Here is a 25,543-nt window from a genome sequence, read left to right on the forward strand (position 1 = left end):
ACTCTGTGCTGCGCCGTGCCGTGGAAAGGTGCGAAAACATGCACACTAGACACAGGCTGTTCGACAAAGCATCCATCTCTTGTAGCGACGAAAGGTAAATTTTTGTTTACAAATTTTCCGTTGTGCACTGCTACAAAACAATATGCCCTGACGTATTTCACAACATTTCTGTCACTTCATACTGTTTTGTTATTTCCAGAGACTCTTTGGAAGTCTTCCTTGGCGCACTCTTTTCAAACTGAGTTCCTTAATATCGTATCTTACGATAGTTTAAAATCAGTATGGAAGCATCTTTGTCACATGAGAAAGGTAGCATGAAAAAAGGGCTGCCAGGGGTAATGACAAGAAAGCAAGAAATGAAGACAGCCATAGTTCCCAGGCGGTCGCCGGTCCAAATACTAACGTTGTTGCTTATCTTCGGTGGTCGGACGGGAACAGGTTTTTTTTTAATGTAGTTAGTTTTTGGAATTTAGCGCTCCTACTAAACAGTAGGCTCTGACGCATTTCAAGAGCACATCTGTCGATTCGCAGTGTTTCGTTATTTTCAACGAGTTCCTAGCACTCTTCCTCCGTGCACTCTTGTTCAAACTGAGTTCATTACTGTAATTTCGCATCTTACGTTTAATACAGTAGTTTAAAATGCTTGTGGAAGCATCTTTGTCGCACCTGAGCGTTTTTATGAAAAGAGGGCTGGCAGGTGTAGTGACGTAAAATTTAAAAAAAGAGAGGGAGCCAACAGCACCCGGTGTTCCCAGGCGGTCACCCATCCAAGTACTAACCGGGCCCGATGTTGCTTAACTTCGGTGATCGGACGAGAACCGGTGTATTCAACATGGTATGGCCGTTGGCGTCGTTATACTGTAGCCGCACGGCAGAAGAAGGCTTCGCCTCTCCTCCCAACACACGCAATCGCCGTTTTCGGTGGCGCATTTGACGCAAAGCACGTCCTTCCACCTCGAAGGCGACGCGCAGTGAGGCGCGCCGCCACGTGGACCACACGCACAACACAGCTGCTCGTTGCACCGGCTGTCATTCGTTTGATTCGTGCGGCCTCCGACACTCGCGGGAGACGCACCTTATTATTGTTATCCGGCGCAGGGCTTGGGCGCGGCCGGCGGCGGGGGGACTGCGCGGGGTGTGGCAGTGTCCTGCTGGACCGAGGGAAGTGTTCTCACCTGCCTGACACGTGTCGCGCTTCCAGATATTTGCGTAATTCGCACGGTGCATTCTCGGCTGTCCCCTTCCGTCCCGACTTGTCCCGACTTTGCTCGACTGCCGCTCGCTGCCGCTCGGGTCGCGGTCCATATGACAGCACAAGCACGAGAAACATCTGCGAGATGGGCGCGGGCCGAACCGGCGTGTCCGAGGCGCCGTGTGCGGCCGTTCGGAGCTACCAGAGCAACTCTGTGCTGCGCCGTGCCGTGGAAAGGTGCGAAAACATGCACACTAGACACAGGCTGTTCGACAAAGCATCCATCTCTTGTAGCGACGAAAGGTAAATTTTTGTTTACAAATTTTCCGTTGTGCACTGCTACAAAACAATATGCCCTGACGTATTTCACAACATTTCTGTCACTTCATACTGTTTTGTTATTTCCAGAGACTCTTTGGAAGTCTTCCTTGGCGCACTCTTTTCAAACTGAGTTCCTTAATATCGTATCTTACGATAGTTTAAAATCAGTATGGAAGCATCTTTGTCACATGAGAAAGGTAGCATGAAAAAAGGGCTGCCAGGGGTAATGACAAGAAAGCAAGAAATGAAGACAGCCATAGTTCCCAGGCGGTCGCCGGTCCAAATACTAACGTTGTTGCTTATCTTCGGTGGTCGGACGGGAACAGGTTTTTTTTTAATGTAGTTAGTTTTTGGAATTTAGCGCTCCTACTAAACAGTAGGCTCTGACGCATTTCAAGAGCACATCTGTCGATTCGCAGTGTTTCGTTATTTTCAACGAGTTCCTAGCACTCTTCCTCCGTGCACTCTTGTTCAAACTGAGTTCATTACTGTAATTTCGCATCTTACGTTTAATACAGTAGTTTAAAATGCTTGTGGAAGCATCTTTGTCGCACCTGAGCGTTTTTATGAAAAGAGGGCTGGCAGGTGTAGTGACGTAAAATTTAAAAAAAGAGAGGGAGCCAACAGCACCCGGTGTTCCCAGGCGGTCACCCATCCAAGTACTAACCGGGCCCGATGTTGCTTAACTTCGGTGATCGGACGAGAACCGGTGTATTCAACATGGTATGGCCGTTGGCGTCGTTATACTGTAGCCGCACGGCAGAAGAAGGCTTCGCCTCTCCTCCCAACACACGCAATCGCCGTTTTCGGTGGCGCATTTGACGCAAAGCACGTCCTTCCACCTCGAAGGCGACGCGCAGTGAGGCGCGCCGCCACGTGGACCACACGCACAACACAGCTGCTCGTTGCACCGGCTGTCATTCGTTTGATTCGTGCGGCCTCCGACACTCGCGGGAGACGCACCTTATTATTGTTATCCGGCGCAGGGCTTGGGCGCGGCCGGCGGCGGGGGGACTGCGCGGGGTGTGGCAGTGTCCTGCTGGACCGAGGGAAGCGTTCTCACCTGCCTGACACGCGTCGCGCTTCCAGATATTTGCGTAATTCGCACGGTGCATTCTCGGCTGTCCCCTTCCGTCCCGACTTGTCCCGACTTTGCTCGACTGCCGCTCGCTGCCGCTCGGGTCGCGGTCCATATGACAGCACAAGCACGAGAAACATCTGCGAGATGGGCGCGGGCCGAACCGGCGTGTCCGAGGCGCCGTGTGCGGCCGTTCGGAGCTACCAGAGCAACTCTGTGCTGCGCCGTGCCGTGGAAAGGTGCGAAAACATGCACACTAGACACAGGCTGTTCGACAAAGCATCCATCTCTTGTAGCGACGAAAGGTAAATTTTTGTTTACAAATTTTCCGTTGTGCACTGCTACAAAACAATATGCCCTGACGTATTTCACAACATTTCTGTCACTTCATACTGTTTTGTTATTTCCAGAGACTCTTTGGAAGTCTTCCTTGGCGCACTCTTTTCAAACTGAGTTCCTTAATATCGTATCTTACGATAGTTTAAAATCAGTATGGAAGCATCTTTGTCACATGAGAAAGGTAGCATGAAAAAAGGGCTGCCAGGGGTAATGACAAGAAAGCAAGAAATGAAGACAGCCATAGTTCCCAGGCGGTCGCCGGTCCAAATACTAACGTTGTTGCTTATCTTCGGTGGTCGGACGGGAACAGGTTTTTTTTAATGTAGTTAGTTTTTGGAATTTAGCGCTCCTACTAAACAGTAGGCTCTGACGCATTTCAAGAGCACATCTGTCGATTCGCAGTGTTTCGTTATTTTCAACGAGTTCCTAGCACTCTTCCTCCGTGCACTCTTGTTCAAACTGAGTTCATTACTGTAATTTCGCATCTTACGTTTAATACAGTAGTTTAAAATGCTTGTGGAAGCATCTTTGTCGCACCTGAGCGTTTTTATGAAAAGAGGGCTGGCAGGTGTAGTGACGTAAAATTTAAAAAAAGAGAGGGAGCCAACAGCACCCGGTGTTCCCAGGCGGTCACCCATCCAAGTACTAACCGGGCCCGATGTTGCTTAACTTCGGTGATCGGACGAGAACCAGTGTATTCAACATGGTATGGCCGTTGGCGTCGTTATACTGTAGCCGCACGGCAGAAGAAGGCTTCGCCTCTCCTCCCAACACACGCAATCGCCGTTTTCGGTGGCGCATTTGACGCAAAGCACGTCCTTCCACCTCGAAGGCGACGCGCAGTGAGGCGCGCCGCCACGTGGACCACACGCACAACACAGCTGCTCGTTGCACCGGCTGTCATTCGTTTGATTCGTGCGGCCTCCGACACTCGCGGGAGACGCACCTTATTATTGTTATCCGGCGCAGGGCTTGGGCGCGGCCGGCGGCGGGGGGACTGCGCGGGGTGTGGCAGTGTCCTGCTGGACCGAGGGAAGCGTTCTCACCTGCCTGACACGCGTCGCGCTTCCAGATATTTGCGTAATTCGCACGGTGCATTCTCGGCTGTCCCCTTCCGTCCCGACTTGTCCCGACTTTGCTCGACTGCCGCTCGCTGCCGCTCGGGTCGCGGTCCATATGACAGCACAAGCACGAGAAACATCTGCGAGATGGGCGCGGGCCGAACCGGCGTGTCCGAGGCGCCGTGTGCGGCCGTTCGGAGCTACCAGAGCAACTCTGTGCTGCGCCGTGCCGTGGAAAGGTGCGAAAACATGCACACTAGACACAGGCTGTTCGACAAAGCATCCATCTCTTGTAGCGACGAAAGGTAAATTTTTGTTTACAAATTTTCCGTTGTGCACTGCTACAAAACAATATGCCCTGACGTATTTCACAACATTTCTGTCACTTCATACTGTTTTGTTATTTCCAGAGACTCTTTGGAAGTCTTCCTTGGCGCACTCTTTTCAAACTGAGTTCCTTAATATCGTATCTTACGATAGTTTAAAATCAGTATGGAAGCATCTTTGTCACATGAGAAAGGTAGCATGAAAAAAGGGCTGCCAGGGGTAATGACAAGAAAGCAAGAAATGAAGACAGCCATAGTTCCCAGGCGGTCGCCGGTCCAAATACTAACGTTGTTGCTTATCTTCGGTGGTCGGACGGGAACAGGTTTTTTTTAATGTAGTTAGTTTTTGGAATTTAGCGCTCCTACTAAACAGTAGGCTCTGACGCATTTCAAGAGCACATCTGTCGATTCGCAGTGTTTCGTTATTTTCAACGAGTTCCTAGCACTCTTCCTCCGTGCACTCTTGTTCAAACTGAGTTCATTACTGTAATTTCGCATCTTACGTTTAATACAGTAGTTTAAAATGCTTGTGGAAGCATCTTTGTCGCACCTGAGCGTTTTTATGAAAAGAGGGCTGGCAGGTGTAGTGACGTAAAATTTAAAAAAAGAGAGGGAGCCAACAGCACCCGGTGTTCCCAGGCGGTCACCCATCCAAGTACTAACCGGGCCCGATGTTGCTTAACTTCGGTGATCGGACGAGAACCAGTGTATTCAACATGGTATGGCCGTTGGCGTCGTTATACTGTAGCCGCACGGCAGAAGAAGGCTTCGCCTCTCCTCCCAACACACGCAATCGCCGTTTTCGGTGGCGCATTTGACGCAAAGCACGTCCTTCCACCTCGAAGGCGACGCGCAGTGAGGCGCGCCGCCACGTGGACCACACGCACAACACAGCTGCTCGTTGCACCGGCTGTCATTCGTTTGATTCGTGCGGCCTCCGACACTCGCGGGAGACGCACCTTATTATTGTTATCCGGCGCAGGGCTTGGGCGCGGCCGGCGGCGGGGGGACTGCGCGGGGTGTGGCAGTGTCCTGCTGGACCGAGGGAAGCGTTCTCACCTGCCTGACACGCGTCGCGCTTCCAGATATTTGCGTAATTCGCACGGTGCATTCTCGGCTGTCCCCTTCCGTCCCGACTTGTCCCGACTTTGCTCGACTGCCGCTCGCTGCCGCTCGGGTCGCGGTCCATATGACAGCACAAGCACGAGAAACATCTGCGAGATGGGCGCGGGCCGAACCGGCGTGTCCGAGGCGCCGTGTGCGGCCGTTCGGAGCTACCAGAGCAACTCTGTGCTGCGCCGTGCCGTGGAAAGGTGCGAAAACATGCACACTAGACACAGGCTGTTCGACAAAGCATCCATCTCTTGTAGCGACGAAAGGTAAATTTTTGTTTACAAATTTTCCGTTGTGCACTGCTACAAAACAATATGCCCTGACGTATTTCACAACATTTCTGTCACTTCATACTGTTTTGTTATTTCCAGAGACTCTTTGGAAGTCTTCCTTGGCGCACTCTTTTCAAACTGAGTTCCTTAATATCGTATCTTACGATAGTTTAAAATCAGTATGGAAGCATCTTTGTCACATGAGAAAGGTAGCATGAAAAAAGGGCTGCCAGGGGTAATGACAAGAAAGCAAGAAATGAAGACAGCCATAGTTCCCAGGCGGTCGCCGGTCCAAATACTAACGTTGTTGCTTATCTTCGGTGGTCGGACGGGAACAGGTTTTTTTTTAATGTAGTTAGTTTTTGGAATTTAGCGCTCCTACTAAACAGTAGGCTCTGACGCATTTCAAGAGCACATCTGTCGATTCGCAGTGTTTCGTTATTTTCAACGAGTTCCTAGCACTCTTCCTCCGTGCACTCTTGTTCAAACTGAGTTCATTACTGTAATTTCGCATCTTACGTTTAATACAGTAGTTTAAAATGCTTGTGGAAGCATCTTTGTCGCACCTGAGCGTTTTTATGAAAAGAGGGCTGGCAGGTGTAGTGACGTAAAATTTAAAAAAAGAGAGGGAGCCAACAGCACCCGGTGTTCCCAGGCGGTCACCCATCCAAGTACTAACCGGGCCCGATGTTGCTTAACTTCGGTGATCGGACGAGAACCGGTGTATTCAACATGGTATGGCCGTTGGCGTCGTTATACTGTAGCCGCACGGCAGAAGAAGGCTTCGCCTCTCCTCCCAACACACGCAATCGCCGTTTTCGGTGGCGCATTTGACGCAAAGCACGTCCTTCCACCTCGAAGGCGACGCGCAGTGAGGCGCGCCGCCACGTGGACCACACGCACAACACAGCTGCTCGTTGCACCGGCTGTCATTCGTTTGATTCGTGCGGCCTCCGACACTCGCGGGAGACGCACCTTATTATTGTTATCCGGCGCAGGGCTTGGGCGCGGCCGGCGGCGGGGGGACTGCGCGGGGTGTGGCAGTGTCCTGCTGGACCGAGGGAAGCGTTCTCACCTGCCTGACACGCGTCGCGCTTCCAGATATTTGCGTAATTCGCACGGTGCATTCTCGGCTGTCCCCTTCCGTCCCGACTTGTCCCGACTTTGCTCGACTGCCGCTCGCTGCCGCTCGGGTCGCGGTCCATATGACAGCACAAGCACGAGAAACATCTGCGAGATGGGCGCGGGCCGAACCGGCGTGTCCGAGGCGCCGTGTGCGGCCGTTCGGAGCTACCAGAGCAACTCTGTGCTGCGCCGTGCCGTGGAAAGGTGCGAAAACATGCACACTAGACACAGGCTGTTCGACAAAGCATCCATCTCTTGTAGCGACGAAAGGTAAATTTTTGTTTACAAATTTTCCGTTGTGCACTGCTACAAAACAATATGCCCTGACGTATTTCACAACATTTCTGTCACTTCATACTGTTTTGTTATTTCCAGAGACTCTTTGGAAGTCTTCCTTGGCGCACTCTTTTCAAACTGAGTTCCTTAATATCGTATCTTACGATAGTTTAAAATCAGTATGGAAGCATCTTTGTCACATGAGAAAGGTAGCATGAAAAAAGGGCTGCCAGGGGTAATGACAAGAAAGCAAGAAATGAAGACAGCCATAGTTCCCAGGCGGTCGCCGGTCCAAATACTAACGTTGTTGCTTATCTTCGGTGGTCGGACGGGGACAGGTTTTTTTTTAATGTAGTTAGTTTTTGGAATTTAGCGCTCCTACTAAACAGTAGGCTCTGACGCATTTCAAGAGCACATCTGTCGATTCGCAGTGTTTCGTTATTTTCAACGAGTTCCTAGCACTCTTCCTCCGTGCACTCTTGTTCAAACTGAGTTCATTACTGTAATTTCGCATCTTACGTTTAATACAGTAGTTTAAAATGCTTGTGGAAGCATCTTTGTCGCACCTGAGCGTTTTTATGAAAAGAGGGCTGGCAGGTGTAGTGACGTAAAATTTAAAAAAAGAGAGGGAGCCAACAGCACCCGGTGTTCCCAGGCGGTCACCCATCCAAGTACTAACCGGGCCCGATGTTGCTTAACTTCGGTGGTCGGACGAGAACCGGTGTATTCAACATGGTATGGCCGTTGGCGTCGTTATACTGTAGCCGCACGGCAGAAGAAGGCTTCGCCTCTCCTCCCAACACACGCAATCGCCGTTTTCGGTGGCGCATTTGACGCAAAGCACGTCCTTCCACCTCGAAGGCGACGCGCAGTGAGGCGCGCCGCCACGTGGACCACACGCACAACACAGCTGCTCGTTGCACCGGCTGTCATTCGTTTGATTCGTGCGGCCTCCGACACTCGCGGGAGACGCACCTTATTATTGTTATCCGGCGCAGGGCTTGGGCGCGGCCGGCGGCGGGGGGACTGCGCGGGGTGTGGCAGTGTCCTGCTGGACCGAGGGAAGCGTTCTCACCTGCCTGACACGCGTCGCGCTTCCAGATATTTGCGTAATTCGCACGGTGCATTCTCGGCTGTCCCCTTCCGTCCCGACTTGTCCCGACTTTGCTCGACTGCCGCTCGCTGCCGCTCGGGTCGCGGTCCATATGACAGCACAAGCACGAGAAACATCTGCGAGATGGGCGCGGGCCGAACCGGCGTGTCCGAGGCGCCGTGTGCGGCCGTTCGGAGCTACCAGAGCAACTCTGTGCTGCGCCGTGCCGTGGAAAGGTGCGAAAACATGCACACTAGACACAGGCTGTTCGACAAAGCATCCATCTCTTGTAGCGACGAAAGGTAAATTTTTGTTTACAAATTTTCCGTTGTGCACTGCTACAAAACAATATGCCCTGACGTATTTCACAACATTTCTGTCACTTCATACTGTTTTGTTATTTCCAGAGACTCTTTGGAAGTCTTCCTTGGCGCACTCTTTTCAAACTGAGTTCCTTAATATCGTATCTTACGATAGTTTAAAATCAGTATGGAAGCATCTTTGTCACATGAGAAAGGTAGCATGAAAAAAGGGCTGCCAGGGGTAATGACAAGAAAGCAAGAAATGAAGACAGCCATAGTTCCCAGGCGGTCGCCGGTCCAAATACTAACGTTGTTGCTTATCTTCGGTGGTCGGACGGGGACAGGTTTTTTTTTAATGTAGTTAGTTTTTGGAATTTAGCGCTCCTACTAAACAGTAGGCTCTGACGCATTTCAAGAGCACATCTGTCGATTCGCAGTGTTTCGTTATTTTCAACGAGTTCCTAGCACTCTTCCTCCGTGCACTCTTGTTCAAACTGAGTTCATTACTGTAATTTCGCATCTTACGTTTAATACAGTAGTTTAAAATGCTTGTGGAAGCATCTTTGTCGCACCTGAGCGTTTTTATGAAAAGAGGGCTGGCAGGTGTAGTGACGTAAAATTTAAAAAAAGAGAGGGAGCCAACAGCACCCGGTGTTCCCAGGCGGTCACCCATCCAAGTACTAACCGGGCCCGATGTTGCTTAACTTCGGTGATCGGACGAGAACCGGTGTATTCAACATGGTATGGCCGTTGGCGTCGTTATACTGTAGCCGCACGGCAGAAGAAGGCTTCGCCTCTCCTCCCAACACACGCAATCGCCGTTTTCGGTGGCGCATTTGACGCAAAGCACGTCCTTCCACCTCGAAGGCGACGCGCAGTGAGGCGCGCCGCCACGTGGACCACACGCACAACACAGCTGCTCGTTGCACCGGCTGTCATTCGTTTGATTCGTGCGGCCTCCGACACTCGCGGGAGACGCACCTTATTATTGTTATCCGGCGCAGGGCTTGGGCGCGGCCGGCGGCGGGGGGACTGCGCGGGGTGTGGCAGTGTCCTGCTGGACCGAGGGAAGCGTTCTCACCTGCCTGACACGCGTCGCGCTTCCAGATATTTGCGTAATTCGCACGGTGCATTCTCGGCTGTCCCCTTCCGTCCCGACTTGTCCCGACTTTGCTCGACTGCCGCTCGCTGCCGCTCGGGTCGCGGTCCATATGACAGCACAAGCACGAGAAACATCTGCGAGATGGGCGCGGGCCGAACCGGCGTGTCCGAGGCGCCGTGTGCGGCCGTTCGGAGCTACCAGAGCAACTCTGTGCTGCGCCGTGCCGTGGAAAGGTGCGAAAACATGCACACTAGACACAGGCTGTTCGACAAAGCATCCATCTCTTGTAGCGACGAAAGGTAAATTTTTGTTTACAAATTTTCCGTTGTGCACTGCTACAAAACAATATGCCCTGACGTATTTCACAACATTTCTGTCACTTCATACTGTTTTGTTATTTCCAGAGACTCTTTGGAAGTCTTCCTTGGCGCACTCTTTTCAAACTGAGTTCCTTAATATCGTATCTTACGATAGTTTAAAATCAGTATGGAAGCATCTTTGTCACATGAGAAAGGTAGCATGAAAAAAGGGCTGCCAGGGGTAATGACAAGAAAGCAAGAAATGAAGACAGCCATAGTTCCCAGGCGGTCGCCGGTCCAAATACTAACGTTGTTGCTTATCTTCGGTGGTCGGACGGGGACAGGTTTTTTTTTAATGTAGTTAGTTTTTGGAATTTAGCGCTCCTACTAAACAGTAGGCTCTGACGCATTTCAAGAGCACATCTGTCGATTCGCAGTGTTTCGTTATTTTCAACGAGTTCCTAGCACTCTTCCTCCGTGCACTCTTGTTCAAACTGAGTTCATTACTGTAATTTCGCATCTTACGTTTAATACAGTAGTTTAAAATGCTTGTGGAAGCATCTTTGTCGCACCTGAGCGTTTTTATGAAAAGAGGGCTGGCAGGTGTAGTGACGTAAAATTTAAAAAAAGAGAGGGAGCCAACAGCACCCGGTGTTCCCAGGCGGTCACCCATCCAAGTACTAACCGGGCCCGATGTTGCTTAACTTCGGTGATCGGACGAGAACCGGTGTATTCAACATGGTATGGCCGTTGGCGTCGTTATACTGTAGCCGCACGGCAGAAGAAGGCTTCGCCTCTCCTCCCAACACACGCAATCGCCGTTTTCGGTGGCGCATTTGACGCAAAGCACGTCCTTCCACCTCGAAGGCGACGCGCAGTGAGGCGCGCCGCCACGTGGACCACACGCACAACACAGCTGCTCGTTGCACCGGCTGTCATTCGTTTGATTCGTGCGGCCTCCGACACTCGCGGGAGACGCACCTTATTATTGTTATCCGGCGCAGGGCTTGGGCGCGGCCGGCGGCGGGGGGACTGCGCGGGGTGTGGCAGTGTCCTGCTGGACCGAGGGAAGCGTTCTCACCTGCCTGACACGCGTCGCGCTTCCAGATATTTGCGTAATTCGCACGGTGCATTCTCGGCTGTCCCCTTCCGTCCCGACTTGTCCCGACTTTGCTCGACTGCCGCTCGCTGCCGCTCGGGTCGCGGTCCATATGACAGCACAAGCACGAGAAACATCTGCGAGATGGGCGCGGGCCGAACCGGCGTGTCCGAGGCGCCGTGTGCGGCCGTTCGGAGCTACCAGAGCAACTCTGTGCTGCGCCGTGCCGTGGAAAGGTGCGAAAACATGCACACTAGACACAGGCTGTTCGACAAAGCATCCATCTCTTGTAGCGACGAAAGGTAAATTTTTGTTTACAAATTTTCCGTTGTGCACTGCTACAAAACAATATGCCCTGACGTATTTCACAACATTTCTGTCACTTCATACTGTTTTGTTATTTCCAGAGACTCTTTGGAAGTCTTCCTTGGCGCACTCTTTTCAAACTGAGTTCCTTAATATCGTATCTTACGATAGTTTAAAATCAGTATGGAAGCATCTTTGTCACATGAGAAAGGTAGCATGAAAAAAGGGCTGCCAGGGGTAATGACAAGAAAGCAAGAAATGAAGACAGCCATAGTTCCCAGGCGGTCGCCGGTCCAAATACTAACGTTGTTGCTTATCTTCGGTGGTCGGACGGGGACAGGTTTTTTTTTAATGTAGTTAGTTTTTGGAATTTAGCGCTCCTACTAAACAGTAGGCTCTGACGCATTTCAAGAGCACATCTGTCGATTCGCAGTGTTTCGTTATTTTCAACGAGTTCCTAGCACTCTTCCTCCGTGCACTCTTGTTCAAACTGAGTTCATTACTGTAATTTCGCATCTTACGTTTAATACAGTAGTTTAAAATGCTTGTGGAAGCATCTTTGTCGCACCTGAGCGTTTTTATGAAAAGAGGGCTGGCAGGTGTAGTGACGTAAAATTTAAAAAAAGAGAGGGAGCCAACAGCACCCGGTGTTCCCAGGCGGTCACCCATCCAAGTACTAACCGGGCCCGATGTTGCTTAACTTCGGTGATCGGACGAGAACCGGTGTATTCAACATGGTATGGCGCAGAAGAAGGCTTCGCCTCTCCTCCAACACACGCAATCGCCGTTTTTCGGTGGCGCATTTGACGCAAAGCACGTCCTTCCACCTCGAAGGCGACGCGCAGTGAGGCGCGCCGCCACGTGTGGCCACACGCACAACACAGCAGCTGCTCGTTGCACCGGCTGTCATTCGTTTGATTCGTGCGGCCTCCGACACTCGCGGGAGACGCACCTTATTATTGTTATCCGGCGCCAGGGCTTGGGCGCGGCCGGCGGCGGGGGGACTGCGCGGGGTGTGGCAGTGTCCTGCTGGACCGAGGGAAGCCGTTCTCACCTGCCTGACACGCGTCGCGCTTCCAGATATTTGCGTAATTCGCACGGTGCATTCTCGGCTGTCCCCTTCCGTCCCGACTTGTCCCGACTTTGCTCGACTGCCGCTCGCTGCCGCTCGGGTCGCGGTCCATATGACAGCACAAGCACGAGAAACATCTGCGAGATGGGCGCGGGCCGAACCGGCGTGTCCGAGGCGCCGTGTGCGGCCGTTCGGAGCTACCAGAGCAACTCTGTGCTGCGCCGTGCCGTGGAAAGGTGCGAAAACATGCACACTAGACACAGGCTGTTCGACAAAGCATCCATCTCTTGTAGCGACGAAAGGTAAATTTTTGTTTACAAATTTGCCGTTGTGCACTGCTACAAAACAATATGCCCTGACGTATTTCACAACATTTCTGTCACTTCATACTGTTTTGTTATTTCCAGAGACTCTTTGGAAGTCTTCCTTGGCGCACTCTTTTCAAACTGAGTTACACACGCGAGACAGATCCTTAATATCGTATCTTACGATAGTTTAAAATCAGTATGGAAGCATCTTTGTCACATGAGAAAGGTAGCATGAAAAAAGGGCTGCCAGGGGTAATGACAAGAAAGCAAGAAATGAAGACAGCCATAGTTCCCAGGCGGTCGCCGGTCCAAATACTAACGTTGTTGCTTATCTTCGGTGGTCGGACGGGGACAGGTTTTTTTTTAATGTAGTTAGTTTTTGGAATTTAGCGCTCCTACTAAACAGTAGGCTCTGACGCATTTCAAGAGCACATCTGTCGATTCGCAGTGTTTCGTTATTTTCAACGAGTTCCTAGCACTCTTCCTCCGTGCACTCTTGTTCAAACTGAGTTCATTACTGTAATTTCGCATCTTACGTTTAATACAGTAGTTTAAAATGCTTGTGGAAGCATCTTTGTCGCACCTGAGCGTTTTTATGAAAAGAGGGCTGGCAGGTGTAGTGACGTAAAATTTAAAAAAAAGAGAGGGAGCCAACAGCACCCGGTGTTCCCCAGGCGGTCACCCATCCAAGTACTAACCGGGCCCGATGTTGCTTAACTTCGGTGATCGGACGAGAACCGGTGTATTCAACATGGTATGGCCGTTGGCGTCGTTATACTGTAGCCGCACGGCAGAAGAAGGCTTCGCCTCTCCTCCCAACACACGCAATCGCCGTTTTTCGGTGGCGCATTTGACGCAAAGCACGTCCTTCCACCTCGAAGGCGACGCGCAGTGAGGCGCGCCGCCACGTGGACCACACGCACAACACAGCTGCTCGTTGCACCGGCTGTCATTCGTTTGATTCGTGCGGCCTCCGACACTCGCGGGAGACGCACCTTATTATTGTTATCCGGCGCAGGGCTTGGGCGCGGCCGGCGGCGGGGGGGGACTGCGCGGGGTGTGGCAGTGTCCTGCTGGACCGAGGGAAGCGTTCTCACCTGCCTGACACGCGTCGCGCTTCCAGATATTTGCGTAATTCGCACGGTGCATTCTCGGCTGTCCCCTTCCGTCCCGACTTGTCCCGACTTTGCTCGACTGCCGCTCGCTGCCGCTCGGGTCGCGGTCCATATGACAGCACAAGCACGAGAAACATCTGCGAGATGGGCGCGGGCCGAACCGGCGTGTCCGAGGCGCCGTGTGCGGCCGTTCGGAGCTACCAGAGCAACTCTGTGCTGCGCCGTGCCGTGGAAAGGTGCGAAAACATGCACACTAGACACAGGCTGTTCGACAAAGCATCCATCTCTTGTAGCGACGAAAGGTAAATTTTTGTTTACAAATTTTCCGTTGTGCACTGCTACAAAACAATATGCCCTGACGTATTTCACAACATTTCTGTCACTTCATACTGTTTTGTTATTTCCAGAGACTCTTTGGAAGTCTTCCTTGGCGCACTCTTTTCAAACTGAGTTCCTTAATATCGTATCTTACGATAGTTTAAAATCAGTATGGAAGCATCTTTGTCACATGAGAAAGGTAGCATGAAAAAAAGGGCTGCCAGGGGTAATGACAAGAAAGCAAGAAATGAAGACAGCCATAGTTCCCAGGCGGTCGCCGGTCCAAATACTAACGTTGTTGCTTATCTTCGGTGGTCGGACGGGGACAGGTTTTTTTTTAATGTAGTTAGTTTTTTGGAATTTAGCGCTCCTACTAAACAGTAGGCTCTGACGCATTTCAAGAGCACATCTGTCGATTCGCAGTGTTTCGTTATTTTCAACGAGTTCCTAGCACTCTTCCTCCGTGCACTCTTGTTCAAACTGAGTTCATTACTGTAATTTCGCATCTTACGTTTAATACAGTAGTTTAAAATGCTTGTGGAAGCATCTTTGTCGCACCTGAGCGTTTTTATGAAAAGAGGGCTGGCAGGTGTAGTGACGTAAAATTTAAAAAAAGAGAGGGAGCCAACAGCACCCGGTGTTCCCAGGCGGTCACCCATCCAAGTACTAACCGGGCCCGATGTTGCTTAACTTCGGTGATCGGACGAGAACCGGTGTATTCAACATGGTATGGCCGTTGGCGTCGTTATACTGTAGCCGCACGGCAGAAGAAGGCTTCGCCTCTCCTCCCAACACACGCAATCGCCGTTTTCGGTGGCGCATTTGACGCAAAGCACGTCCCTTCCACCTCGAAGGCGACGCGCAGTGAGGCGCGCCGCCACGTGGACCACACGCACAACACAGCTGCTCGTTGCACCGGCTGTCATTCGTTTGATTCGTGCGGCCTCCGACACTCGCGGGAGACGCACCTTATTATTGTTATCCGGCGCAGGGCTTGGGCGCGGCCGGCGGCGGGGGGACTGCGCGGGGTGTGGCAGTGTCCTGCTGGACCGAGGGAAGCGTTCTCACCTGCCTGACACGCGTCGCGCTTCCAGATATTTGCGTAATTCGCACGGTGCATTCTCGGCTGTCCCCCTTCCGTCCCGACTTGTCCCGACTTTGCTCGACCTGCCGCTCGCTGCCGCTCGGGTCGCGGTCCATATGACAGCACAAGCACGAGAAACATCTGCGAGATGGGCGCGGGGCCGAACCGGCGTGTCCCGAGGCGCCGTGTGCGGCCGTTCGGAGCTACCAGAGCAACTCTGTGCTGCGCCGTGCCGTGGAAAGGTGCGAAAACATGCACACTAGACACAGGCTGTTCGACAAAGCATCCATCTCTTGTAGCGACGAAAGGTAAATTTTTGTTTACAAATTTTCCGTTGTGCACTGCTACAAAACAATATGCCCTGACGTATTTCACAACATTTCTGTCACTTCATACTGTTTTGTTATTTCCAGAGACTCTTTGGAAGTCTTCCTTGGCGCACTCTTTTCAAACTGAGTTCCTTAATATCGTATCTTACGATAGTTTAAAATCAGTATGGAAGCATCTTTGTCACATGAGAAAGGTAGCATGAAAAAAGGGCTGCCAGGGGTAATGACAAGAAAGCAAGAAATGAAGACAGCCATAGTTCCCAGGCGGTCGCCGGTCCCAAATACTAACGTTGTTGCTTATCTTCGGTGGTCGGACGGGGACAGGTTTTTTTTTTAATGTAGTTAGTTTTTGGAATTTAGCGCTCCTACTAAACAGTAGGCTCTGACGCATTTCAAGAGCACATCTGTCGATTCGCAGTGGTTTCGTTATTTTCAACGAGTTCCTAGCACTCTTCCTCCGTGCACTCTTGTTCAAACTGAGTTCATTACTGTAATTTCGCATCTTACGTTTAATACAGTAGTTTAAAATGCTTGTGGAAGCATCTTTGTCGCACCTGAGCGTTTTTTATGAAAAGAGGGCTGGCAGGTGTAGTGACGTAAAATTTAAAAAAAAGAGAGGGAGCCAACAGCACCCGGTGTTCCCAGGCGGTCACCCATCCAAGTACTAACCGGGGCCCGATGTTGCTTAACTTCGGTGATCGGACGAGAACCGGTGTATTCAACATGGTATGGCCGTTGGCGTCGTTATACTGTAGCCGCACGGCAGAAGAAGGCTTCGCCTCTCCTCCCAACACACGCAATCGCCGTTTTCGGTGGCGCATTTGACGCAAAGCACGTCCTTCCACCTCGAAGGCGACGCGCAGTGAGGCGCGCCGCCACGTGGACCACACGCACAACACAGCTGCTCGTTGCACCGGCTGTCATTCGTTTGATTCGTGCGGCCTCCGACACTCGCGGGAGACGCACCTTATTATTGTTATCCGGCGCAGGGCTTGGGCGCGGCCGGCGGCGGGGGGGACTGCGCGGGGTGTGGCAGTGTCCTGCTGGACCGAGGGAAGCGTTCTCACCTGCCTGACACGCGTCGCGCTTCCAGATATTTGCGTAATTCGCACGGTGCATTCTCGGCTGTCCCCTTCCGTCCCGACTTGTCCCGACTTTGCTCGACTGCCGCTCGCTGCCGCTCGGGTCGCGGGTCCATATGACAGCACAAGCACGAGAAACATCTGCGAGATGGGCGCGGGCCGAACCGGCGTGTCCGAGGCGCCGTGTGCGGCCGTTCGGAGCTACCAGAGCAACTCTGTGCTGCGCCGTGCCGTGGAAAGGTGCGAAAACATGCACACTAGACACAGGCTGTTCGACAAAGCATCCATCTCTTGTAGCGACGAAAGGTAAATTTTTGTTTACAAATTTTCCGTTGTGCACTGCTACAAAACAATATGCCCTGACGTATTTCACAACATTTCTGTCACTTCATACTGTTTTGTTATTTCCAGAGACTCTTTGGAAGTCTTCCTTGGCGCACTCTTTTCAAACTGAGTTCCTTAATATCGTATCTTACGATAGTTTAAAATCAGTATGGAAGCATCTTTGTCACATGAGAAAGGTAGCATGAAAAAAGGGCTGCCAGGGGGTAATGACAAGAAAGCAAGAAATGAAGACAGCCATAGTTCCCAGGCGGTCGCCGGTCCAAATACTAACGTTGTTGCTTATCTTCGGTGGTCGGACGGGGACAGGTTTTTTTTTAATGTAGTTAGTTTTTGGAATTTAGCGCTCCTACTAAACAGTAGGCTCTGACGCATTTCAAGAGCACATCTGTCGATTCGCAGTGTTTCGTTATTTTCAACGAGTTCCTAGCACTCTTCCTCCGTGCACTCTTGTTCAAACTGAGTTCATTACTGTAATTTCGCATCTTACGTTTAATACAGTAGTTTAAAATGCTTGTGGAAGCATCTTTGTCGCACCTGAGCGTTTTTATGAAAAGAGGGCTGGCAGGTGTAGTGACGTAAAATTTAAAAAAAGAGAGGGAGCCAACAGCACCCGGTGTTCCCAGGCGGTCACCCATCCAAGTACTAACCGGGCCCGATGTTGCTTAACTTCGGTGATCGGACGAGAACCGGTGTATTCAACATGGTATGGCCGTTGGCGTCGTTATACTGTAGCCGCACGGCAGAAGAAGGCTTCGCCTCTCCTCCCAACACACGCAATCGCCGTTTTCGGTGGCGCATTTGACGCAAAGCACGTCCTTCCACCTCGAAGGCGACGCGCAGTGAGGCGCGCCGCCACGTGGACCACACGCACAACACAGCTGCTCGTTGCACCGGCTGTCATTCGTTTGATTCGTGCGGCCTCCGACACTCGCGGGAGACGCACCTTATTATTGTTATCCGGCGCAGGGCTTGGGCGCGGCCGGCGGCGGGGGGGACTGCGCGGGGTGTGGCAGTGTCCTGCTGGACCGAGGGAAGCGTTCTCACCTGCCTGACACGCGTCGCGCTTCCAGATATTTGCGTAATTCGCACGGTGCATTCTCGGCTGTCCCCTTCCGTCCCGACTTGTCCCGACTTTGCTCGACTGCCGCTCGCTGCCGCTCGGGGTCGCGGGTCCATATGACAGCACAAGCACGAGAAACATCTGCGAGATGGGCGCGGGCCGAACCGGCGTGTCCGAGGCGCCGTGTGCGGCCGTTCGGAGCTACCAGAGCAACTCTGTGCTGCGCCGTGCCGTGGAAAGGTGCGAAAACATGCACACTAGACACAGGCTGTTCGACAAAGCATCCATCTCTTGTAGCGACGAAAGGTAAATTTTTGTTTACAAATTTTCCGTTGTGCACTGCTACAAAACAATATGCCCTGACGTATTTCACAACATTTCTGTCACTTCATACTGTTTTGTTATTTCCAGAGACTCTTTGGAAGTCTTCCTTGGCGCAACTCTTTTCAAACTGAGTTCCTTAATATCGTATCTTACGATAGTTTAAAATCAGTATGGAAGCATCTTTGTCACATGAGAAAGGTAGCATGAAAAAAGGGCTGCCAGGGGGTAATGACAAGAAAGCAAGAAATGAAGACAGCCATAGTTCCCAGGCGGTCGCCGGTCCAAATACTAACGTTGTTGCTTATCTTCGGTGGTCGGACGGGGACAGGTTTTTTTTTTAATGTAGTTAGTTTTTGGAATTTAGCGCTCCTACTAAACAGTAGGCTCTGACGCATTTCAAGAGCACATCTGTCGATTCGCAGTGTTTCGTTATTTTCAACGAGTTCCTAGCACTCTTCCTCCGTGCACTCTTGTTCAAACTGAGTTCATTACTGTAATTTCGCATCTTACGTTTAATACAGTAGTTTTAAAATGCTTGTGGAAGCATCTTTGTCGCACCTGAGCGTTTTTATGAAAAGAGGGCTGGCAGGTGTAGTGACGTAAAATTTAAAAAAAGAGAGGGAGCCAACAGCACCCGGTGTTCCCAGGCGGTCACCCATCCAAGTACTAACCGGGCCCGATGTTGCTTAACTTCGGTGATCGGACGAGAACCGGTGTATTCAACATGGTATGGCCGTTGGCGTCGTTATACTGTAGCCGCACGGCAGAAGAAGGCTTCGCCTCTCCTCCCAACACACGCAATCGCCGTTTTCGGTGGCGCATTTGACGCAAAGCACGTCCTTCCACCTCGAAGGCGACGCGCAGTGAGGCGCGCCGCCACGTGGACCACACGCACAACACAGCTGCTCGTTGCACCGGCTGTCATTCGTTTGATTCGTGCGGCCTCCGACACTCGCGGGAGACGCACCTTATTATTGTTATCCGGCGCAGGGCTTGGGCGCGGCCGGCGGCGGGGGGGACTGCGCGGGGTGTGGCAGTGTCCTGCTGGACCGAGGGAAGCGTTCTCACCTGCCTGACACGCGTCGCGCTTCCAGATATTTGCGTAATTCGCACGGTGCATTCTCGGCTGTCCCCTTCCGTCCCGACTTGTCCCGACTTTGCTCGACTGCCGCTCGCTGCCGCTCGGGTCGCGGTCCATATGACAGCACAAGCACGAGAAAACATCTGCGAGATGGGCGCGGGCCGAACCGGCGTGTCCGAGGCGCCGTGTGCGGCCGTTCGGAGGCTACCAGAGCAACTCTGTGCTGCGCCGTGCCGTGGAAAGGTGCGAAAACATGCACACTAGACACAGGCTGTTCGACAAAGCATCCATCTCTTGTAGCGACGAAAGGTAAATTTTTGTTTACAAATTTTCCGTTGTGCACTGCTACAAAACAATATGCCCTGACGTATTTCACAACATTTCTGTCACTTCATACTGTTTTGTTATTTCCCAGAGACTCTTTGGAAGTCTTCCTTGGCGCACTCTTTTCAAACTGAGTTCCTTAATATCGTATCTTACGATAGTTTAAAATCAGTATGGAAGCATCTTTGTCACATGAGAAAGGTAGCATGAAAAAAGGGCTGCCAGGGGTAATGACAAGAAAGCAAGAAATGAAGACAGCCATAGTTCCCAGGCGGTCGCCGGTCCAAATACTAACGTTGTTGCTTATCTTCGGTGGTCGGACGGGAACAGGTTTTTTTTTAATGTAGTTAGTTTTTGGAATTTAGCGCTCCTACTAAACAGTAGGCTCTGACGCATTTCAAGAGCACATCTGTCGATTCGCAGTGTTTCGTTATTTTCAACGAGTTCCTAGCACTCTTCCTCCGTGCACTCTTGTTCAAACTGAGTTCATTACTGTAATTTCGCATCTTACGTTTAATACAGTAGTTTAAAATGCTTGTGGAAGCATCTTTGTCGCACCTGAGCGTTTTTATGAAAAGAGGGCTGGCAGGTGTAGTGACGTAAAATTTAAAAAAAGAGAGGGAGCCAACAGCACCCGGTGTTCCCAGGCGGTCACCCATCCAAGTACTAACCGGGCCCGATGTTGCTTAACTTCGGTGATCGGACGAGAACCGGTGTATTCAACATGGTATGGCCGTTGGCGTCGTTATACTGTAGCCGCACGGCAGAAGAAGGCTTCGCCTCTCCTCCCAACACACGCAATCGCCGTTTTCGGTGGCGCATTTGACGCAAAGCACGTCCTTCCACCTCGAAGGCGACGCGCAGTGAGGCGCGCCGCCACGTGGACCACACGCACAACACAGCTGCTCGTTGCACCGGCTGTCATTCGTTTGATTCGTGCGGCCTCCGACACTCGCGGGAGACGCACCTTATTATTGTTATCCGGCGCAGGGCTTGGGCGCGGCCGGCGGCGGGGGGACTGCGCGGGGTGTGGCAGTGTCCTGCTGGACCGAGGGAAGCGTTCTCACCTGCCTGACACGCGTCGCGCTTCCAGATATTTGCGTAATTCGCACGGTGCATTCTCGGCTGTCCCCTTCCGTCCCGACTTGTCCCGACTTTGCTCGACTGCCGCTCGCTGCCGCTCGGGTCGCGGTCCATATGACAGCACAAGCACGAGAAACATCTGCGAGATGGGCGCGGGCCGAACCGGCGTGTCCGAGGCGCCGTGTGCGGCCGTTCGGAGCTACCAGAGCAACTCTGTGCTGCGCCGTGCCGTGGAAAGGTGCGAAAACATGCACACTAGACACAGGCTGTTCGACAAAGCATCCATCTCTTGTAGCGACGAAAGGTAAATTTTTGTTTACAAATTTTCCGTTGTGCACTGCTACAAAACAATATGCCCTGACGTATTTCACAACATTTCTGTCACTTCATACTGTTTTGTTATTTCCAGAGACTCTTTGGAAGTCTTCCTTGGCGCACTCTTTTCAAACTGAGTTCCTTAATATCGTATCTTACGATAGTTTAAAATCAGTATGGAAGCATCTTTGTCACATGAGAAAGGTAGCATGAAAAAAGGGCTGCCAGGGGTAATGACAAGAAAGCAAGAAATGAAGACAGCCATAGTTCCCAGGCGGTCGCCGGTCCAAATACTAACGTTGTTGCTTATCTTCGGTGGTCGGACGGGAACAGGTTTTTTTTTAATGTAGTTAGTTTTTGGAATTTAGCGCTCCTACTAAACAGTAGGCTCTGACGCATTTCAAGAGCACATCTGTCGATTCGCAGTGTTTCGTTATTTTCAACGAGTTCCTAGCACTCTTCCTCCGTGCACTCTTGTTCAAACTGAGTTCATTACTGTAATTTCGCATCTTACGTTTAATACAGTAGTTTAAAATGCTTGTGGAAGCATCTTTGTCGCACCTGAGCGTTTTTATGAAAAGAGGGCTGGCAGGTGTAGTGACGTAAAATTTAAAAAAAGAGAGGGAGCCAACAGCACCCGGTGTTCCCAGGCGGTCACCCATCCAAGTACTAACGCGGCGCCGATGTTGCTTAACTTCGGTGATCGGACGAGAACCGGTGTATTCAACATGGTATGGCCGTTGGCGTCGTTATACTGTAGCCGCACGGCAGAAGAAGGCTTCGCCTCTCCTCCCAACACACGCAATCGCCGTTTTCGGTGGCGCATTTGACGCAAAGCACGTCCTTCCACCTCGAAGGCGACGCGCAGTGAGGCGCGCCGCCACGTGGACCACACGCACAACACAGCTGCTCGTTGCACCGGCTGTCATTCGTTTGATTCGTGCGGCCTCCGACACTCGCGGGAGACGCACCTTATTATTGTTATCCGGCGCAGGGCTTGGGCGCGGCCGGCGGCGGGGGGACTGCGCGGGGTGTGGCAGTGTCCTGCTGGACCGAGGGAAGCGTTCTCACCTGCCTGACACGCGTCGCGCTTCCAGATATTTGCGTAATTCGCACGGTGCATTCTCGGCTGTCCCCTTCCGTCCCGACTTGTCCCGACTTTGCTCGACTGCCGCTCGCTGCCGCTCGGGTCGCGGTCCATATGACAGCACAAGCACGAGAAACATCTGCGAGATGGGCGCGGGCCGAACCGGCGTGTCCGAGGCGCCGTGTGCGGCCGTTCGGAGCTACCAGAGCAACTCTGTGCTGCGCCGTGCCGTGGAAAGGTGCGAAAACATGCACACTAGACACAGGCTGTTCGACAAAGCATCCATCTCTTGTAGCGACGAAAGGTAAATTTTTGTTTACAAATTTTCCGTTGTGCACTGCTACAAAACAATATGCCCTGACGTATTTCACAACATTTCTGTCACTTCATACTGTTTTGTTATTTCCAGAGACTCTTTGGAAGTCTTCCTTGGCGCACTCTTTTCAAACTGAGTTCCTTAATATCGTATCTTACGATAGTTTAAAATCAGTATGGAAGCATCTTTGTCACATGAGAAAGGTAGCATGAAAAAAGGGCTGCCAGGGGTAATGACAAGAAAGCAAGAAATGAAGACAGCCATAGTTCCCAGGCGGTCGCCGGTCCAAATACTAACGTTGTTGCTTATCTTCGGTGGTCGGACGGGAACAGGTTTTTTTTTAATGTAGTTAGTTTTTGGAATTTAGCGCTCCTACTAAACAGTAGGCTCTGACGCATTTCAAGAGCACATCTGTCGATTCGCAGTGTTTCGTTATTTTCAACGAGTTCCTAGCACTCTTCCTCCGTGCACTCTTGTTCAAACTGAGTTCATTACTGTAATTTCGCATCTTACGTTTAATACAGTAGTTTAAAATGCTTGTGGAAGCATCTTTGTCGCACCTGAGCGTTTTTATGAAAAGAGGGCTGGCAGGTGTAGTGACGTAAAATTTAAAAAAAGAGAGGGAGCCAACAGCACCCGGTGTTCCCAGGCGGTCACCCATCCAAGTACTAACCGGGGCCCGATGTTGCTTAACTTCGGTGATCGGACGAGAACCGGTGTATTCAACATGGTATGGCCGTTGGCGTCGTTATACTGTAGCCGCACGGCAGAAGAAGGCTTCGCCTCTCCTCCCAACACACGCAATCGCCGTTTTCGGTGGCGCATTTGACGCAAAGCACGTCCTTCCACCTCGAAGGCGACGCGCAGTGAGGCGCGCCGCCACGTGGACCACACGCACAACACAGCTGCTCGTTGCACCGGCTGTCATTCGTTTGATTCGTGCGGCCTCCGACACTCGCGGGAGACGCACCTTATTATTGTTATCCGGCGCAGGGCTTGGGCGCGGCCGGCGGCGGGGGGGACTGCGCGGGGTGTGGCAGTGTCCTGCTGGACCGAGGGAAGCGTTCTCACCTGCCTGACACGCGTCGCGCTTCCAGATATTTGCGTAATTCGCACGGTGCATTCTCGGCTGTCCCCTTCCGTCCCGACTTGTCCCGACTTTGCTCGACTGCCGCTCGCTGCCGCTCGGGTCGCGGTCCATATGACAGCACAAGCACGAGAAACATCTGCGAGATGGGCGCGGGCCGAACCGGCGTGTCCGAGGCGCCGTGTGCGGCCGTTCGGAGCTACCAGAGCAACTCTGTGCTGCGCCGTGCCGTGGAAAGGTGCGAAAACATGCACACTAGACACAGGCTGTTCGACAAAGCATCCATCTCTTGTAGCGACGAAAGGTAAATTTTTGTTTACAAATTTTCCGTTGTGCACTGCTACAAAACAATATGCCCTGACGTATTTCACAACATTTCTGTCACTTCATACTGTTTTGTTATTTCCAGAGACTCTTTGGAAGTCTTCCTTGGCGCACTCTTTTCAAACTGAGTTCCTTAATATCGTATCTTACGATAGTTTAAAATCAGTATGGAAGCATCTTTGTCACATGAGAAAGGTAGCATGAAAAAAGGGCTGCCAGGGGTAATGACAAGAAAGCAAGAAATGAAGACAGCCATAGTTCCCAGGCGGTCGCCGGTCCAAATACTAACGTTGTTGCTTATCTTCGGTGGTCGGACGGGAACAGGTTTTTTTTTTAATGTAGTTAGTTTTTGGAATTTAGCGCTCCTACTAAACAGTAGGCTCTGACGCATTTCAAGAGCACATCTGTCGATTCGCAGTGTTTCGTTATTTTCAACGAGTTCCTAGCACTCTTCCTCCGTGCACTCTTGTTCAAACTGAGTTCATTACTGTAATTTCGCATCTTACGTTTAATACAGTAGTTTAAAATGCTTGTGGAAGCATCTTTGTCGCACCTGAGCGTTTTTATGAAAAGAGGGCTGGCAGGTGTAGTGACGTAAAATTTAAAAAAAGAGAGGGAGCCAACAGCACCCGGTGTTCCCAGGCGGTCACCCATCCAAGTACTAACCGGGCCCGATGTTGCTTAACTTCGGTGATCGGACGAGAACCGGTGTATTCAACATGGTATGGCCGTTGGCGTCGTTATACTGTAGCCGCACGGCAGAAGAAGGCTTCGCCTCTCCTCCCAACACACGCAATCGCCGTTTTCGGTGGCGCATTTGACGCAAAGCACGTCCTTCCACCTCGAAGGCGACGCGCAGTGAGGCGCGCCGCCACGTGGACCACACGCACAACACAGCTGCTCGTTGCACCGGCTGTCATTCGTTTGATTCGTGCGGCCTCCGACACTCGCGGGAGACGCACCTTATTATTGTTATCCGGCGCAGGGCTTGGGCGCGGCCGGCGGCGGGGGGACTGCGCGGGGTGTGGCAGTGTCCTGCTGGACCGAGGGAAGCGTTCTCACCTGCCTGACACGCGTCGCGCTTCCAGATATTTGCGTAATTCGCACGGTGCATTCTCGGCTGTCCCCTTCCGTCCCGACTTGTCCCGACTTTGCTCGACTGCCGCTCGCTGCCGCTCGGGTCGCGGTCCATATGACAGCACAAGCACGAGAAACATCTGCGAGATGGGCGCGGGCCGAACCGGCGTGTCCGAGGCGCCGTGTGCGGCCGTTCGGAGCTACCAGAGCAACTCTGTGCTGCGCCGTGCCGTGGAAAGGTGCGAAAACATGCACACTAGACACAGGCTGTTCGACAAAGCATCCATCTCTTGTAGCGACGAAAGGTAAATTTTTGTTTACAAATTTTCCGTTGTGCACTGCTACAAAACAATATGCCCTGACGTATTTCACAACATTTCTGTCACTTCATACTGTTTTGTTATTTCCAGAGACTCTTTGGAAGTCTTCCTTGGCGCACTCTTTTCAAACTGAGTTCCTTAATATCGTATCTTACGATAGTTTAAAATCAGTATGGAAGCATCTTTGT

General features: G+C 51.7%; 18 non-coding genes across 18 annotated transcripts; all 18 read right to left on the minus strand.

Annotated features, from left to right (window-relative positions):
• Positions 1-730: 730 nt before the first annotated feature.
• Positions 731-849, minus strand: LOC126273530 (5S ribosomal RNA). Its single transcript, XR_007549379.1, has one exon. It is a non-coding gene; the product is annotated as a 5S ribosomal RNA (ribosomal RNA).
• A 1,282-nt stretch (positions 850-2,131) lies between these two features.
• Positions 2,132-2,250, minus strand: LOC126273531 (5S ribosomal RNA). The gene has a single exon (XR_007549380.1). It is a non-coding gene; the product is annotated as a 5S ribosomal RNA (ribosomal RNA).
• A 1,281-nt stretch (positions 2,251-3,531) lies between these two features.
• Positions 3,532-3,650, minus strand: LOC126273919 (5S ribosomal RNA). Its single transcript, XR_007549753.1, has one exon. It is a non-coding gene; the product is annotated as a 5S ribosomal RNA (ribosomal RNA).
• A 1,281-nt stretch (positions 3,651-4,931) lies between these two features.
• Positions 4,932-5,050, minus strand: LOC126273920 (5S ribosomal RNA). Its single transcript, XR_007549754.1, has one exon. It is a non-coding gene; the product is annotated as a 5S ribosomal RNA (ribosomal RNA).
• Positions 5,051-6,332: 1,282 nt separating this feature from the next.
• LOC126273532 (5S ribosomal RNA) lies at positions 6,333-6,451 on the minus strand. Its single transcript, XR_007549381.1, has one exon. It is a non-coding gene; the product is annotated as a 5S ribosomal RNA (ribosomal RNA).
• Positions 6,452-7,733: 1,282 nt separating this feature from the next.
• On the minus strand, positions 7,734-7,852 carry LOC126273837 (5S ribosomal RNA). The gene has a single exon (XR_007549674.1). It is a non-coding gene; the product is annotated as a 5S ribosomal RNA (ribosomal RNA).
• Positions 7,853-9,134: 1,282 nt separating this feature from the next.
• LOC126273534 (5S ribosomal RNA) lies at positions 9,135-9,253 on the minus strand. The gene has a single exon (XR_007549383.1). It is a non-coding gene; the product is annotated as a 5S ribosomal RNA (ribosomal RNA).
• A 1,282-nt stretch (positions 9,254-10,535) lies between these two features.
• Positions 10,536-10,654, minus strand: LOC126273535 (5S ribosomal RNA). The gene has a single exon (XR_007549384.1). It is a non-coding gene; the product is annotated as a 5S ribosomal RNA (ribosomal RNA).
• Positions 10,655-11,936: 1,282 nt separating this feature from the next.
• LOC126274321 (5S ribosomal RNA) lies at positions 11,937-12,054 on the minus strand. Its single transcript, XR_007550146.1, has one exon. It is a non-coding gene; the product is annotated as a 5S ribosomal RNA (ribosomal RNA).
• Positions 12,055-13,332: 1,278 nt separating this feature from the next.
• Positions 13,333-13,452, minus strand: LOC126274196 (5S ribosomal RNA). Its single transcript, XR_007550023.1, has one exon. It is a non-coding gene; the product is annotated as a 5S ribosomal RNA (ribosomal RNA).
• Positions 13,453-14,739: 1,287 nt separating this feature from the next.
• LOC126273536 (5S ribosomal RNA) lies at positions 14,740-14,858 on the minus strand. The gene has a single exon (XR_007549385.1). It is a non-coding gene; the product is annotated as a 5S ribosomal RNA (ribosomal RNA).
• Positions 14,859-16,150: 1,292 nt separating this feature from the next.
• On the minus strand, positions 16,151-16,270 carry LOC126274146 (5S ribosomal RNA). Its single transcript, XR_007549973.1, has one exon. It is a non-coding gene; the product is annotated as a 5S ribosomal RNA (ribosomal RNA).
• A 1,285-nt stretch (positions 16,271-17,555) lies between these two features.
• Positions 17,556-17,674, minus strand: LOC126273537 (5S ribosomal RNA). Its single transcript, XR_007549386.1, has one exon. It is a non-coding gene; the product is annotated as a 5S ribosomal RNA (ribosomal RNA).
• Positions 17,675-18,963: 1,289 nt separating this feature from the next.
• On the minus strand, positions 18,964-19,082 carry LOC126273538 (5S ribosomal RNA). Its single transcript, XR_007549387.1, has one exon. It is a non-coding gene; the product is annotated as a 5S ribosomal RNA (ribosomal RNA).
• Positions 19,083-20,368: 1,286 nt separating this feature from the next.
• LOC126273540 (5S ribosomal RNA) lies at positions 20,369-20,487 on the minus strand. Its single transcript, XR_007549389.1, has one exon. It is a non-coding gene; the product is annotated as a 5S ribosomal RNA (ribosomal RNA).
• Positions 20,488-21,769: 1,282 nt separating this feature from the next.
• LOC126274304 (5S ribosomal RNA) lies at positions 21,770-21,889 on the minus strand. The gene has a single exon (XR_007550132.1). It is a non-coding gene; the product is annotated as a 5S ribosomal RNA (ribosomal RNA).
• A 1,282-nt stretch (positions 21,890-23,171) lies between these two features.
• On the minus strand, positions 23,172-23,291 carry LOC126274147 (5S ribosomal RNA). Its single transcript, XR_007549974.1, has one exon. It is a non-coding gene; the product is annotated as a 5S ribosomal RNA (ribosomal RNA).
• A 1,284-nt stretch (positions 23,292-24,575) lies between these two features.
• Positions 24,576-24,694, minus strand: LOC126273541 (5S ribosomal RNA). Its single transcript, XR_007549390.1, has one exon. It is a non-coding gene; the product is annotated as a 5S ribosomal RNA (ribosomal RNA).
• Between the last annotated feature and the right edge of the window lie 849 nt (positions 24,695-25,543).

This window comes from Schistocerca gregaria, chromosome 5 (genome assembly GCF_023897955.1).
Source record: "Schistocerca gregaria isolate iqSchGreg1 chromosome 5, iqSchGreg1.2, whole genome shotgun sequence".
Taxonomy (NCBI): Eukaryota; Metazoa; Arthropoda; class Insecta; order Orthoptera; family Acrididae; genus Schistocerca; species Schistocerca gregaria.